We start from the raw sequence: 6,465 nt of genomic DNA, 5'->3' as shown, positions 1-6,465 counted from the left end.
CTATCCGGATCTTTCTGCCATGTATACGCCTTTTTAATAATCTGATGTTTAATAACATCATAGATTGAACGTGCGCATGCGCCACAGCCCCGCAAACTGAAAGTTTAAGTTTAACTCGAGACTAACACCGAGTGGAATCACATATTACAGAGCCCCAAGGATGTCTTTTTCAAAGCCTCCGGTAAAGAGAAAGGTCGGTGATGAGCACAGACAATTTCAGGCAAAGTGGGGAGTGCAATATTTCTTTGTTGAGCACAGGGGCACACGACGTGTCTTATCTGTACTGAAAAAGTTGCGGTGCACAAGGAAACCTTGTTCAGTTCACATGCCAGCATGACCAAGTCTGCAAAAGAGAAGCTTGCAGTCAAGCTGTCAGAAACGGAGAAACCTGAGAGTTACAGGAAAGGCAAGCCAGTGTTTCCTGTCATCAAGGCAGCTACAGTTCTCACAAACCTGGTAGGGCCAGAGTCTCACTTTCTGTTTGATGCTCTTCGAGTGAAATGTGACTGGCTTACTACTCCTGCTGACACCTGGGAGGACAATGACAGCTACAGGAATGCGCAGAAGTTTGTGAGGTCAGTGAAAGTGACCAATGATGTGGCTGAGAGAGGTGTGAAACTAATGAGTGACTTTGCAACTCAGATCACAACTGACCCAGAGCAAAGAAACCGCTTACTACAAGTTGTGGAGTACCACAGGAAAAAATTGACAGTTTCAAGAAAGCCACATTGAACAAGTGAACATACATGTATTAGTAACATCCTATCTGACAGTTTCTTATGCAATATATGTGTCAGTGCAGTGCTATCATACTACCAAACTGATTTTTTTTGTAGTGTCCCAGCTGTTTGTGCATTAAAATTAGCTAAAATTTACACAGGTTTTCATGTGTTTTATTGTGCTTACCACCATATTCAAGAAAAAATTATTAGGTTCATTTGGTACCACTTTCAATGCTATAGCGTCAACCCCTGGAAAGCTACAATGAAAATAAGGACATAATATCCCAAATTTTGCAGCATTTTTGAAAAACGTCAACAATAAAATTACATGGCTCTTGAGGCAGGCATAGCCAAGGTCCAAGATCACAATAACAGGTATATTTAGCTAATGTAGACCTTGGAGAATGGGAATAATAGAAGTTTCCATATGTTTGAAGAAAAAGGTCAATTTTGAAGAGGTCTACTGTCCATGGTGTTGATGACAATTTTGAAGTGATGGAGGAGTTGCTCACAGTAATTCCAATGCACGGGCAGACCACTGATAAGGACATATTTAAAAATACTGTGTGATGCTATTGAGAATGTCGGTTTGTCTTGGAAGAACTTGGAAGAAACTTATGATGTTAAACACAATCCATTCTATGCTGCCGGTGCCCAAATTGTTCAATAAAGATTGAACTGTGTGATGAGCACACAAATCATATGATGAAATGCAAGTGTTTCATTGGTGAGACGAGATGTACCCCCAATGACATTTTCATGACTCATCTTGCACACTGAAGGCAACTTCAACAATGGAGATGTGAAACATCTGATGGAGGGTATTGTACTTCGAAAGTGTGTGAGCATGTGTGTGCACGTGTGCGTGACTTCAGCTTATGCAGTAAGCAGGATATCCTGTCCTCCCTGCTGCTATTGTGGTTTAGCCAGACGCTACCCCCAAAACCATTTCCCCTCAGTTAAATTTCCCTCTTTCTTTGTCTCTCTCTCTCTCTCTCTCTCTCTCTCTCTCTCTCTCTCTCTCTCTCTCTCTCTCTCTCTCTCTCTCTCTCTCTTGCTCTCTCTTGCTCTCTCTCTCTCTAACACACACACACACACACACACACACACATATTCCCTTGCACATGCACAATCTCAGCCACACATGCACAATCTCATGCCAGCCTTAGCACAATGGGAACCTGTCCAGCACCACCCTATCAGTTCGCTAAAAATAACTTATGTGGCCAGCAATGACATAAACATTGAGGAACAATGAGTTATTAAGAACTCCGACCAGGTAAATCAGAAGAAAAAAAAAAACACTGAGCGAAAAGGACATTGTCGGGCTTCTTTAACATACAGTAGCTACAGCATTTTACAAAAGCTTCACACAGACTAAGCGTGGTTACAAATGCTGTATGTGCATGGTTGTTATATGGGAAGTTCTTAATCAAAGAAAGATGGGCATTAGATGTCAAGTTGAGAAGAAAAATGCAGCTCCTGCTTGTATACGTAATCACTTGTTCACACATGAAAGAAAAAAATATTTTACCGTATATAATGACTGCCATGTATAAATGATACAATTAAACTCTTTTTTTACAATGATTATTTGATGATTACATGATTTATTATTGCAGATGTATCATTATAGTATCCAAGCATGGTCATGCGAGCATTAAAGTCAAATGGCTTTTGTAATACGTTGCAACTCTCAACACTGCCAGCAAAACACATTTTTTTGAACATGACATGAGTGATGTGATTTGAGGAAGCGTCATGAATTGCCAATATGATGCCACAATAATATTTTCCAGCAACAAAATGTGGAAATGTTTTTTTTTTTTTTTCATTTTAAATAGCGACAGTGACAGTTTGCGATTCTTGTCTCAATATAGTTTTGCTGTCAGGTAGCTTGCTTACCCTAAATAGTTTGTCTGTCTCTTCCAGAAATGGTTTCAGGACATTAACCCTCATATTATGTCGAAAAAAAATCATGTTGATTATGTTGTGGTTATTTTTACCCGTATGTAAAAATCCACACAAAACAGTCAAATAATAGGTGACGTCAGCAACAACTGTTTCTGAGATGTTTTAAGCATACTTGAAAATAGAGACAACATATTTTCTATCCCATTGCGATACTTTAGAAGTGTTTTGAACAAAGGAAAAGGAAAGGATATCTATCCAGTGCTTTAGTCAAGAGAAAAATGGAAAAGGGTGAAATTGACCCTTTAACATACCATGAGGGCTAAGAAAATATTTATGGTCAAGTAATTTATGTCAAGATGTATTTTATGTTAAGAAATTATGAAGAATGAACAGAGCTTTATAATGCTTTATTTGTTTTCCTCTTTTGTTTGATTTTTTTTCACCAAATTCCATTTACAGTTGTGAAAAATAGCCAAAAAGTGTCCCTTTGGTTTTCTTACAGAAGACCTACAAGCTTTAAAGTGTGCACTTAGACCTAGACTTCATACAAACCTGCTTGTTATTTGGTAGCCTTATTATTTTCATTGGCTTTTCATGCATGCACAGATAAGATCTGCAAATCAGGTGCGCCGGGGGCATTTAAGTGAAAACACCCTGGGTCTGTCTGGACGTTCAGCGAAGCGTAGTGCGATATGCGAAATTCTCAAACACAGTCAGCTGGATGCGCTTGATTTTACGCCGAGTGCTTGTGACTGTGGAATTTGTAGCCTTGATGTTCTTAAATTCCCAAACACTTTTTGAATGATACCGCAAAACTGTCAATGTATTGCAGAAAAAGAACTGTTGTTGGGCTTGGTCTCAGTCACAGGTCATGAGTCTTTTAACAGTGGAGGTAACTTAAAATACCTGCTGAGAGGTGTACAAGTTACCCTGGAAGTTTATTTTTAAAAATTTGTATCATTGTCATGGGACATTATGCAACAGACTACTAAGTTAAGGGTACCCTCATTTTTATCCAGTCCTGTGTGCTGTGGTTGTCGAGCCACTATGCAAAAGTAATACAGTAAAGTCTCGTTATATCGATATCGGATATATCGATAGTCCCGGTTATATCGATACTATTTCTATGCACGCACGGAGAAAATTACATGCAATCAGGGTCGGATATATCGATAGTCCCGGTTATATCGATATTTTTTCGGACTCCCTTGAATATCGATATAACGAGACTTTACTGTATTTGTTTTTATTGTTTCATGTTCTTTCTTTTTTAACATATTATCATTATGATTACTATTATTATTACTATGATGGTTATTGTTAATGTTGCTGCTGTTGTTATCATTATTATTTTTTTCTGTGATGAGTAATCACCAACAATCGTTGTCCAAATGTGTAGGTTGTATAGGAATACAGTTTATTTGTCTTTACATTTTACACAATGTCCCAACTTCAGTGGAATTAGGTTTCTACATACAGTACATAGTACACATACACATGCATACAGATCCGGCCTTAGCCAATGTGACACTCTCTCTGCAATGTTGCCTCTCAGCCAGGGTTACGAAACTCCGGTTCTTCGAGAGCCGCATCCTGCCTATTTTAGATTCCTCCCTGCTCCAACATACTGTATTCAAATGATCGGTTCTTCAACAAACTGTGAGAGGCCTGACACATCAGGTAGTTTAAAGTAGTGAAGGATATACTGTTGTACAAGTACAGTATAACAGGCTGAATGTGACTCAAAGGAGCAGTGCTTCTGCTCTAAATTTTGCACATCTGCAATCACACACCCTCCTAGCCCATTTTGTGGCATGGCAAATGTATAAAGTGTATTTAAGAAAAACTAATCTCATTTCAATTGTACTTTATTGGCATTTTGCATTTTCATATTCGGCTAGAAGAAAAATACATCAAAAAGACAGAATATGTTCAGAGTGTCGGGAGTGAAATGATAACAGGTGTCAAACCGTCATTCATTGCCAAACAGACCTTGCTCAAAGATGTCACTCAGCTAATTTGATTTAGTCTAGAATCCCAAGAATTGATGATTTTTTTTGTAGTTTGTCAGTATTAAACGGAATATGGTTTCAAGAAAGTAAATATGACGATGAGTGATATGTGACTACTCGAATACACGGTGCCCGAACCGCGAGTATGCGGGGTCTCGCATACGAGATAAATCTACTCATCTCCAGCAAAGCATGGAACACATTTAGTAAAACGATGAAAAGCTTTCTTCGGCTGTCATCTGTACTTCTTTGAAGGTGTCGGACGTTTCGCTTCTTATCCAAGAAACTTCGTCAGCAAACTAAAATCTTACTGGTAGTTTAGGCCCTATATATATATATATATATATATATATATATATATATATATATATATATATATATATATATATATATATATATATATATATATATATGTGACGGGTGTCACAACAGTGACTGTCTTCATCTCCACGATGCTGCTGTATTAATGAAGACGAGACGCGTGGATGTGTCTTTTCATTTCCTTTATTTCTGCAACACAGTATGGCAGAAGGGATGGGTGAAGTCGCATGGGTTTCGTCTTGTGATTAACCTGAATCTCCTCGAGATTGTTCTCAAATGCAAAACATTGTAGATAACAAAACAGAATTAACAACGTGTGATCGTATAGTGGTTATTTACAGAAAAAGAGAATACAACACAAGTTCACTGTTATTTACAAGATGTCCCTGAACGCATCATGGGCGGAGACTCAGCAGAACACGCGGTGCGCTTGTAATGGCTGGCGCACAGTTCAACCAGCCACGGACACTCACGGGCAAATGAGACACGACACAAGAAACTAAATATTGTTCAATAAAAACGAAATGAAACAATTATTACCTGCAACACAGTATGGCAGAAGGGATGGGTGAAGTCGCATGGGTTTCGTCTTGTGATTAACTGAGCAATAGAAAAGCACTATGAAGCACATGCGCTCCAAAGTTCCACTCGACAAAACGTGAAGTAAATAATGACACAAAAAGTAATCTGGACTCGAAATGAATAAGGGAACTAATTAGATAACACTAGACAGTACAAAAGGGGAAACAAAATAAGATATTGTCATGAAAATGCGCGTTAATCGAGACCAACAGAAAATTGCGACTCACCCTGAATCTCCTCGAGATTGTTCTGGAAACTATGGGCGGGACATAGTGCCACACTGTGCGCCGTTGCGTCACTTCCTTCATAATTTAATAATCTAAGCGCACAACTCCGTTACATACACCCCCCTTAAATTATGCAGAAGTGAGGCAACATACACACGGAAGACAACAGAAAGACCAACAGGCAAAATAGACAAGGTTATCGGGCAAGGATGTACAAAAATGCTGTCTAATTATGTCACTCATCTGACCAACTACGTCAGGTGACTGGAGTAAGGGATCTGTCGCCGGTGTGTCAGGGTCTGTGTGCTCGTCGGAGATGCACTGTACTGGGTCTGGGAAGGAACTCTGTCCCCACTAACATAAGTGGCCTCAGCTCGCACCTGCCCATTCCCCTCTGTACAAACTACATCACCCTGCATAGCACTACATAACTGTGACAGACTGGAGAAAGGTATCTGTTGCTGGTGTATCAGTTGTCTGTGCGCTCGTCGTAGATGCACTGCACTGGGTCTGGGAAGGAACTCTGTCCCCACTAACATAAGTGGCCTCAGCTTGAACCTGCCCATTCCCCTCTGTACAACCTACACCACTCTGGATTGCACTACACAACTGTTACACGGTTGGGAAGCCTCTACTTCTAGCAACACACTCATTCAAAGGTGTGCTACTTGTTACTTGTAAGGAGCT

The sequence above is a fragment of the Hippocampus bargibanti genome, linkage group LG02, assembly GCF_051943395.1.
Source record: "Hippocampus bargibanti isolate YZ-2025 linkage group LG02, ASM5194339v1, whole genome shotgun sequence".
In the NCBI taxonomy this organism is placed as follows: Eukaryota; Metazoa; Chordata; class Actinopteri; order Syngnathiformes; family Syngnathidae; genus Hippocampus; species Hippocampus bargibanti.
The sequence above is the reverse complement of the archived record's forward strand: the minus strand, read 5'-3'. Positions refer to the sequence as shown.